The sequence below is a fragment of the Chiloscyllium plagiosum genome, unplaced genomic scaffold, assembly GCF_037043375.1.
Source record: "Chiloscyllium plagiosum isolate Xiang-an unplaced genomic scaffold, Cpla_swu_hap1 HiC_scaffold_22, whole genome shotgun sequence".
NCBI lineage: Eukaryota > Metazoa > Chordata > Chondrichthyes > Orectolobiformes > Hemiscylliidae > Chiloscyllium > Chiloscyllium plagiosum.
Window position 1 is genome coordinate 60,630,546 of NW_028270160.1, and position 10,755 is coordinate 60,641,300.

General features: G+C 42.9%; 1 long non-coding RNA gene across 1 annotated transcript; it reads right to left on the minus strand.

Annotated features, from left to right (window-relative positions):
- Window positions 1-2,586: 2,586 nt before the first annotated feature.
- Window positions 2,587-10,432, minus strand: LOC148146000 (uncharacterized). The gene is made up of 3 exons (XR_015761017.1): window positions 10,413-10,432; window positions 10,282-10,332; window positions 2,587-2,686 (listed from the first exon to the last, which is right to left on the minus strand). It is a non-coding gene; the product is annotated as an uncharacterized LOC148146000 (long non-coding RNA).
- Window positions 10,433-10,755: the final 323 nt, after the last annotated feature.

The window sequence follows — 10,755 nt, forward strand, 5'->3', positions numbered from 1 at the left end:
ACATGGATGAGTTGGATTGAAGGGTCTGTTTCCATGCTGTATATCTCTATGACTCTATCTAGAACTCTATGAATTTAAATCAGACTCCTAGGGATGAATGACTGATCTGTATGGATGCTCAGTATCAACCAGGTCGACACCCAAGTGGGATTGAATCCCCATTGTGCCTTCATTCAGGAATTGTTTCCTTGTCTTCCACGTAGTGGAGATTGCAGCACAATGGGTCAGATCTGTTTTCAGGCAGAGAACTCATGGAGATAAGCCTACAGTCTGAAATCCAAACACTTAGTACAAAAGGTTCATGAGGGTACACTATACAGTGGCTATGAGGAAGGTTCAAAATCCGTGAATTCTCTCTCTAATGGCATTGTGGGTCAACTTATTACACACGGACTGCAGCGGTTTAAGAAGGCAGCTCACCACCACCTTCTCAAGGATAACTGTGAGCAGCCAATAAATGAAAATAAATAAGCCAGGAATGAAAATAAATAAGCCAGGAATGAAAATAAATAAGCAAGCCAAACAGTGAAATTGGGAACTAGGAAGCACAAGTGGTGAGAGGTGGTCACTAGTTTGGAATTAAATATGTTGGATTCAGCACAGCACAATGAGACCAGAGGGCGGCACCATAGTCAGTGGTTAGCACTGTTGCCTCACAACTGTTCGATTCCAGCCTCGGGCAACTGACTGTGTGGAGTTTGCACATTTCCCCCGTGTCTGCGTGGGTTTCCCCCGGGTGCTCCGGTTTCCTCCCACAGTCCAAAGATGTGCAGGTCAGGTGAATTGGCCATGCTAAATTGCCCATAATGTGTAGGCTAGGTGTATTAGTCAGGTGAAATGTAGTGTAAAAAGATGGGGGAGTAGGTCTGGGTAGGATACTCTTTGGAGGGTCAGTGGGGACTTGTTGGGCCAAATGGCCAGTCCCCACACTGTAAGGATTCCAAGCTTTCTCAGATTGTGGTTTACTGTGTGACGAATGTGATGAGGAATATAGAAAAAACAAAAAGATAGCAAGCACATTGTGATTGTCAATGAAAAGAAAGATTTAAAGCACTCTTAGCAGGTAGACAACTATAAAAAAATGGTTTTAGAAAGCCATATTAATATTTGAGAAAAGGAGGGGAAAGGCAGATTTATAATTTAGCTTCACAAGATCTCAGTGTATTCAACAGAAATTCAAAGTTGTGTCAATCAAATTTCTACAACGGTAATGGCAACAATAGAAAGGTTGCTGAAACATGCTAATTTGACAAGAAGCTAAAAATTAGGCAAGAAATTATCAAAATAATAATGCAATCTTCAGCGTGAGGAAAGATCAAAGGACAGAAACTGAAGGATCTTATAATCTCCTTTGAAGGAGTCACTTTGTGTTCTGAAAGCTTGCACAGGCAAAGATTGTATATTCACACTGACCATGCTCTTAAATTACCCTGCTTATAAATTAGTCTGACAAACTGAAGTGAAGGATCGTCAAGTTAGCAGTTGACATTGTTCTCATTTTTTTTCAGAATCCAGCATCGACAGTTCGTTGTTTGATATTTTTGTTATCAATGATTTTGTTTCACAGTTAATATCACATCAAGGGTGCAATTCATAAGCTACAAGTTACCCTTTTAATCTTGAAAACCTGCCCTCAAAGTAGAGAAATTGGCCGTTATGTGTTATATTTTATATATTTCTTGTTTTTAATCACCTTTTGTTCCCTGGGAGTTTGTACTTAAGAATCTGTATATAGCTATCTCGGTACCTAAGATGGCGCCTAAGATCTCGGTACCTAAAGTGATCTCAGTGAACGCCAGACTATATGGAGGTGTTAGATCTCGATTATTTAGATCCTTAAAATGGGTGTGTGATCTGACTTCTATCCTCTAAGTTTGTGCGAAGATTTGTAGCTCGGGTGCTCGTTGCTGTGGTTCTGTTCGCCGAGCTGGAAGTTTTTGTTGCAAACGTTTCGTCCCCTGGCTAGGCGACATCATCAGTGCTTGGGACCCTCCTGCGAAGCGCTTCTTTGATGTTTCCTCCAGTGTTTATAGTGGCCTGTCCCCGCCGCTTCCGGTTGTCAGTTTCAGCTGTCCGCTGTAGTGGTTGGTATATTGGGTCCAGGTCGATGTGTTTGTTGATGGAGTTTGTGGATGAATGCCATGCCTCTAGGAATTCCCTGGCTGTTCTCTGTCTGGCTTGCCCTATGATAGTAGTGTTGTCCCAGTCGAATTCATGTTGCTTGTTGTCTGCGTGTGTGGCTACTAAGGATAGCTGGTCGTGTCGTTTCGTGGCTAGTTGATGTTCATGTATGCAGATTGTTAGCTGTCTTCCTGTTTGTCCTATATAGTGTTTAGTGCAGTCCTTGCATGGTATTTTGTACACTACCTCTAAACTTCTATCCTCTAAAGTTACAAAACCCCCTTAGGGTCTAAGACAAATATTTATCTCATCAATGCAAGCCAAAGAGGTGGCACGGTGGCTCAGTGGTTAGCATCGCTTCCTCACAGTACCAGGAACCTGGATTCAATTCCTACTTCGGGTGACTGTCTGTGTGGAGTTTGTATGTTCTCCCCATGTCTGCATGGGTTTCCTCTCACGTTCCAAAGATTAGGTGAATTGGCCATGCTTAATTGTCCATTGTATTGGGTGGGTTCCCTTCAGAGGGTTGTTGGGCCGAAGGCCCATTTTCCATACTGGAGGTAATCTAATCCAAGAAAAGTACACTTGTGAAATATTAGGTAGAGTACAGAAATTGATTAAGTTGTTACCATCTTGTGTGAATACATTACTAAAACACTTTTGGATAATTTCAAAGGTTTCTCCATAGCTATTCAGTCGTTCCTGAGGGTTTTTTCTGCAGTAAATACTCAGTAAATAGCCATGGATAACATGGAGGGAAAGATGCAGATGAGGGGGCATGGAGTTTATGGTAGTGTTGGTAGGCATACGAGACAGGTAGCGAGCTGTGCCAGTGCTCCTGAGGTATGGGAATGGCCCAACTCAGTCAAAAGGCAATTAAGGATGGGCAATAACAGTTGGTTTTGCCATACTCACATCCCATAAAAACATCTCATCTCATTTAAAAATGTAAAACCCCCTAAGGGGTTAATATGTAGCTAAAACAAATACTCAGTAATTCTGAAACCATGTCAAATATAGGCAATCAAGCTATAACGTCTTAAAATATCAATCACACTGTGCTTTAAATCTCCTGGGCAAATTTATCAACAAACCCTCTGCTGTGTTAACTGCCTCAACACTTTTACAACCCCAGATACACCTTGTATTTGTATTACCAACAACCGGGAGCTTGTATTTGCTGTCACCCATCTTCCTTTCTATCCGGTGACTAAGTGATCTAATCAGCATTGTTAGAGAATAATCTACTCCAGAGTCTTAATGAGAGGAGGTATTTGTCTTGCACAAGAAGCAGCTAATGCATGATAATTATTGCACTGACTGGCTAGGCTTACTGTAAAGACTGTCAGGAAGCAAGGGAGGACATGTCTGTCTCAATCTACAGCCCATGCTCACCTGCTTCTTATACACCCAAAGATTGCTTGACATTATTGGATTGGGTGGGCCTTAATGATGCTTCGACATTAACTCTTCAGAACAACCAATTTATGTAACAATGCTGAAAATCTGAAAGAAAAACACAGGAGATACTCAGCGAGTATGACAGAGGCTGTGGAATTAATAGGCTGGATAATGGAATCCCAAACGAAAAATAACAGGAACAGGTGCAGAAACAGGCAAAAGTGAGGGAAGAAATGTGAATTCTCCCCACATGGCACAATTCGGTTGCTATTCTCTAAATATGTGGTGTCACCATTGCCAGATGAAGGGGAACTTTATATTTTATATCCCATGATATTTATATTTTCTATCCCATGATATTTCATTATGGTCATTCGGAAAACTCACTGGATAAGAGAGTTGAGGATACTTGAACATTCTAACTGGTAAGTTAGTGTTCAATGTTTTGATAAGTTTAAGATGTCATTAGTAGATGCTGTCTCATAAATCAGAAGTGTTTTTATTCCAATGATTGATCATAGGGATCTGTCCTGCAGAAAAATATTGTCTTTGACATCGAGTAGCATAGTGCAAGTGTTGACATGCATTACAGTACTTCCCTCAGTATTGTAACTTTCACAGCTAAAGAGAACAGTGCCTGGGAACTCCCTCCATGATCTGAACAGCATTTTAAAATGTTTCAACTTAGAAAAAAATTGACTTGCTGCTTAAACTTTGCGGAGAAATCATAGCTGTCTCATTCCTTTGATTGTTGGTCATCTGTTTAAAAAGAGGAAGAGAGATCTTGGGTCTTTCAGCTTCAATAGATGCCACTATCTGGAGTTGCAATGTTTGTTTAGACAACTGAGCTCATTATGAATGCTTGACTGAGTTTCAAAGGCTGTTGAGGCAGTTAACACAGCAGAGGGTTTGTTGATAAATTTGTTCGGGAGATTTAAAGCACAGTGTGATTGATATTTTAAGATGTATTAGCTTGATTGCCTATATTTGACATGGTTTCAGAATTACTGAGTATTTGATTTTGCTACATATTAACCCCTTAGGGGTTTATACTTTTTAAATGAGATGAGATGTTTATATGGGATGTGAGTATGGCAAAACCAACTGTTATTGCCCATCCTTAATTGCCTTTCGACTGAGTTGGGCCATTTCCATATCTCAAGAGCACTGGTACAGCTCACGACCTGTCTCTTATGCCTACCAACACTACCACCTCCTGTCTCCACAAACCCCATGACCCTTCATCTTTCCCTCCAATTTATCCACGGCCACTCACTGAGTATTTACTGCTGAAAAAAACCTCAGGAACTACAGCATAGCCATGGAGAAACCTTTGAAATTGTCTTAAACAAATTAACTGTGTATTAAGGAGCAACTACATTTCTGCATCTCTGGAGGTATGTCTGGGACAGTTCGATCCTAAAGTGTATTATTCTTGATTATTGTAAGAATCTGTCTGGCCTGCAGTTTCATGGTCACTGTTATCAAGCCTAGCTCTTAATACCAGATTTATTAATACATTTAGTTCCTACCAAAGGCCAATGGTGAGATCTGAGCCTGCATCACAGAGCTGTTGTCTTGGTCTCTGGATTCATTGTCCCAATGAACTGGTCACTATGACCCTTTTTGGTTCAGTAACAATGGACCAGTGTTTGATTGAAAGATCTATTAGATTGTTACAGATTTAATTTGTTTAAGTCAATTTAAAAGCATTCGCACGTTAGAGCCCGGGTGTCCTTGGAGAAGGAGCACGCGGTGTCGACCAACACCCTGGAGTTGTTCAGGGAGAGGTGGGCGCCGCAGGGAGTGGAGTGCATCATTTCTCCCTCCAACTCTATTTTGATTTAGTCCCTACCCTCCCCTTCACTGTTTTGATCACACAGCACTGCCCTTTGATGTGAAGGGCAGTGTTTGTCACTGGCCACCCGGGTGTTTTCCTATCTTCCTGGTGGTGGAATTTGAATAAAGATTCGTGCACTTTGTGTCTTTCACTGTGTCTCACACCTGCACACACACACACCATGGGTGCTGGGAAAAAAAAAATATATAAGCACTACCGCACATAGGTGGTAGTGTGGGGGTGAAATTATTAGAAGAAAAAAAAAGAAAAAAGAAAAAAAAATCATTTGCCATGGCTATCCAATAGTTCCTGAGGTTCTTCTATAGTGAATACTCAGTAAGTGGCCATGGATAACATGGAGGCAAAGATGCCAAATGAGGGGTTTATCAAGACAGGAGGGTTGGTAGGCATAAGAAATTGGTAGCGAGGTGTGCCAGGTGAGATCTGAGCCAGCCTTCTAATCACTTACATTCCTCTGACATTCCTTCTGGCCTGCCTCAAGCCTTGCCCACACATGTCTCCAGGAGATGAACACAAGGCAGGTAATGGGAGAAGGTGATCGGCTCAGATTGGCAGAGTGGGCAACTGTCCTGACTCACCTTCCCCAAATCCATGATGACAATCCAGGCTAGCGTCTGAGGTCTCTGGAAGGACACAGACCTCTCTCTGTCTCCTCAGAGAAATCTGCTGTGTAGGCCCAATATTAAATATTTACTGATGCTTCAGTACCAGTTTTACAATGTTCATCTGCCTCTTTGCTGCTGTGATTCTATATCCCATAATCTAGAAGAAAGATCAGAAGACTTGCATTTATATAGCACCTTCTCATGAGTACCGGCTAGCTCAAAGTGCTCAATCGATAACTTTTACTGTTATAAATATCAGAAATGTGGCAACTGTGACAATGCTGCCCCTTTAACAAAATGTTGTCTTTGGTTTTTTTTCCAGAGGGGTTGTAAAAGCAGTGGTGCCAAAATGGCCAACAGAAACTGCCTAAGTCAACACTCAGAGGAGGGCTTTAGTTTTTTTTAAAAACAGTTGTACAAGGAAAGGAGAGTGGCCCATTCTCCCAGTTCAGGTTCCTTTTAGTTTGGTTTAATTTGAGTGATCAATTTCCAAATCAGGGTGGTGAGTGGCTTGGAGGGGAACCTGCAGATAGTGTTGTTTCCATGGCTCTGCTGCCCTTGTCCTTACAAATGGAAGTGTATGTGGGTTTGGAAGGAGCTGTCTAAGGATCTTTGGTGAATTGCTGCAGTGCATCCTGATGCTATCGAGCATCAGTGGTGGAAGGGAATGGATGCTTGTGAATGTGGTACCAATCAGGCAGGCCGCTTTGTCCTGGATGGTGTCAAGTTCTTGAGTCTTGTTGGAGCTGCACCCACCCAGGCAAGTGGGGAGTATTCCATCACACTCCTGCTGTGTGCCTTGTAGATAGTGGTCAGGCCTTTGGTGAGTCAGGAGGTGAGTTACTCACTGCAGTATTCCTAGACTCTGACCTGCTTTTGTAGCCACTGCGTTTACGTGGCAAGTTCTGTTGAGCTTCTGGTCAATCCCAAGATGTTGATAGTGGGGGATTCAGTGATGGTAACACCATTGACAATGGATAGTCGTTAGTTTGTCTCTCACTGCAGATGGTCATTACCTGACATTTGTGTGATATGAATGTTACTTGTAAACATGGTAAAACTCAAACACAAGTTTGCCCATGAATGGCGACATTCCTGCTGGGCTGATCATTGTTGTAAACTGGAATAGATCATCTAAGTGGCTCAACCTCAGAACTGCTGAATGCACCAACATTTTTATCACTTTGGACTAAAGGAAGTGAAAGTATTCAAATTAGGAGATTAACCTCTTATTTGCAGCCAATTTGAGCAGCACCTTTTGGAAAGGATGTTGAGTCATGGTTTAATTAGTTAGGTACAGCATGTTCTGGACATAAATATGGACAAATACACTTCCAATTTGGTCAGTTAAGGAGTTCCAAATTCTCTTGCATTCAGGGTCTTACAGAAATCTACACAGTCTGTAAAGTAGTTTGCAGCATAATTATTGTAAGCAGCAGCTAATTTACACAAAGTGAACTCCAGAAACAGCAATAAATCAGTCCGCAGATAATCTGCCTTAGTTACACCATGAAGAATAAATACTGGCCAAGACAATGGGGAGAATACCATCGATTCTGTTTCTCAGAAATGATCTTTGTTGTTCTACCTGAGAGATTTGATATTTCACTCGAGGCACAACAGCCAGTGACTGTGCTGGGAAGTCTCAGTTGCACATTTGAGTGATTATTTGGGAGGGAGGTGCCATTGCTGTGTACCCTGTACTGCCTTTTGTTTTCACATTTTGGTTTAAGGCACGGTGCACTGGAGCTGAATACCAATCTCCACAATAGATCCTCAAGAAGAGATTGTCATCTCGGAGCTCATTATTCAGTGCACAATGTGGTCAATGAAATTTTAAACCTTATACTTAATAAGCTGCCGTGTGTGTCTGCCTCAGTGATTTATTCGCTGACTGGAATGGAATTATTTGGGCATACGCAACAGCCCCACTGTGAGGGTAATATTGGGGGTGGCGAGGATGGGGGAGGTGGGGGGGTGATCATCTTGAACATCTAATAGCCAATGTGATTTAAATTTGACTGAAAGTATCTCTTTGCTCTAATGAGCTGAACAACAGTTGCAGTACCATCAGAGGTACAGTTATGCACCAGTTAATGGGTAATTAATGAGAACATTCTTTGAAAGGGAACATTGCCGATGGGGCTTGATTATCTCCAAGGCGAACTCCAACTTGCCTGCCTCCACTTGCCGTGGGAGGAATTTCGACAGATATGCTGGAGATTATAGTGCACCTGGGATGGAGAAACTGAGCGATGAGGAGAGACTAGACAGGCACAGATTGTTTTTTTTAGAGCAGTGACGACTTAGCAGGGACATGATTGAGGTGTATAAGATGATGAGGGGTATGGAGGGAGTGGATAGAGAGCAGCCGTTCCCACAGGTTGAGAGGTCAATCATAGGGGAGTATCATTTTAGGGTAAGGGGTGGGAGATTCAGAGGGAATTTGGGAAAAAGTGTTTTTCTCTCAGTGGGTAGTGGGAATCTGGGAAGGTAGTGGAGGCTGGAAACCTTGCAACCGTTAGAAAACAACTTCAAATATCATAATATTCAGGGATATGGGACAAGTGCAGAAATTAGTGCACTTTTCATGGTAGTTAGGTCATTGCATACTCGATGGGCCAAGGGGCCCTTTCTGCTCTGTATGAACCTTTGAATCCTCTCCTGTTGCTTTTGAATTAACATTGACGACTCAGACAGCTTATGTGTTTGTCTATTCTCAACACGTGAGTCAAGGACAAAACCAAAATGCCAAAAGTAATGTTTGGCGAATAGGGATGCTAGATTGCACAGGGAGAAAGTGAGAACTGCAGATGCTGGAGGTCACAGTCGAGAGTGTAATGCTGGAGGCTGGTACAATTACAACATTTAAAAGGCATCTGGATGGGTATATGAGTAGAAAGGGTTTAGAGGGATATGGGCTGGGTGCTGGCAGGTGGGACTAGATTGGGTTGGGATTACTGGTCAGCATGGATGGGTTGGACTGAAGGGTCTGTTTCCATGACGTACACCTCCGTGACTCAATAACTCTGAGTAGTTAAAGTCTGGAATGCAGTGCCTGAATTGTGTTTTAGAGAGGCCCACTTCAGGCATTCAAGAGGATGTTAGATGACAACTTAAATAGGAACAGTGTGCAGGATTACAGGGCAAAAAAGGCAAAGGCACTGAGTTCAAACACTCAGAAAGCCAGTGCAGACACAAAGGGCACTTTGTGTCTTTGTCTCTGGCACTGTAACAATTAATTCCCAGGGCTCTCCAGGCCTTTGAGGCACTCAGGAGTTGTCTTCTCAACAGCCAGTCAGAGTCAATTCCATCCTGGACCAGAACCAAAAACAGAAGTTTGATCTCCGAACTTTGACCTTTCCATTGATGGTATTAGTACTTGCAGAGGACTGACTGAAGATCAAAATTCCAAAGTGTCAGTCCAGATTGACCTCCGAGGGCTGTTAGCAAGGTTTGAGTCTGTTTTTGAGATGCTGAGCATAATGCCCCCCCCCCCCCCACCCCCAATACCCTCTTGGGGGTCAATAGATGGTGTAGGTGGTGACCTGGGTTCAATTCCACCCTCACACAGTTGTGTGGAGTTTGCACGTTCTCCCTGTGTCTGTGCAGATTTCCTCTGGTTGCTCCAATTTCTTCCCACAGTCCAACGATGTCCAGGTTAGGGTGGATTCGCCATGCTAAGTTGCTCATAGGGATGTGCAGGCTAGGTGGGCTAGCTGTGAGAATGCAGAGTGAGGGATCTGGGTGGGATGCTGTTTGGAGGGCTGGTGTGAACGCGATGGGCCAAATGGCCTACATCCACACTGTAGGGATTCCAAGACCTCGTTTTTACCAAGTCACGGATCAGTCAACAATAGATGGCATTGGGAAAGACCTCAAAGGCGATGAACAGTGGGAATAGGTCCATCAGGCAAGGCATTCGTACCAATTGTTTGAAGAATCTGGAACGTTATCCTGAAGAAGTTACATGTCTCAAAGAAGAGGAGAAAGTTGGGATGTTAATGTTAAAGGAAAGGACAGCACAACAGTGAAGGATAGAGTTCCGATTTCAGGTGTGTTAGTGATCCCAGGAGAACAAAAAAAAATCACATCGTGATAGTAAGAGCGAAAGCATTAAGATTCTGCCAGTTTTATAATACTTGCTGTCAGGGGAGAGAATATACTGCAGCAAGTAATTCCCACAGGCTGATCACTCTCTATCAATTTTCATCGGATTTAATGTTGGAATGCAAATCTGGCACAGAACCGAAAGGCACATTACAGAACAGGTGGTTTTAACATCTGACTTACACATTCCACTGTCGATGTGAACGGAATGTGGGTTCAGTCTCCTGGGAGAATCTGAAAGACACAGGAAAACGTAATAATTGGAGGGCTCCGGTAAATGGGCTTTTGGCAGCACTCGAATACAGTTTACTTACAGAATATGCCCTCTGTTTAGTTTGATCACACTGCTGCAAGAGCCCACGCTGTTAAGATTTATAAATAGAAGTTTGCTCCCACTCACTTGTCATTAATACTGCCTCAGCTACTTCCGGAGGGGTGGGGTTGCTTACAGCCAGTGACTACTTCACTGGAACAACCTTGGAATTCAGATTCACAACCTCAGGCCCCAGCCGAACCCGTGAACAGAGCAAAACATTCTTTCGTCGCACGCCCAAACAACAGTTAAAATATTGATACCTTGCAAACGTCAATGCCTGGAACAAAGAGAAGCCAAGCAATCTAATTCTGCCAATCATCGCAGTTACACTGCTAGTAATC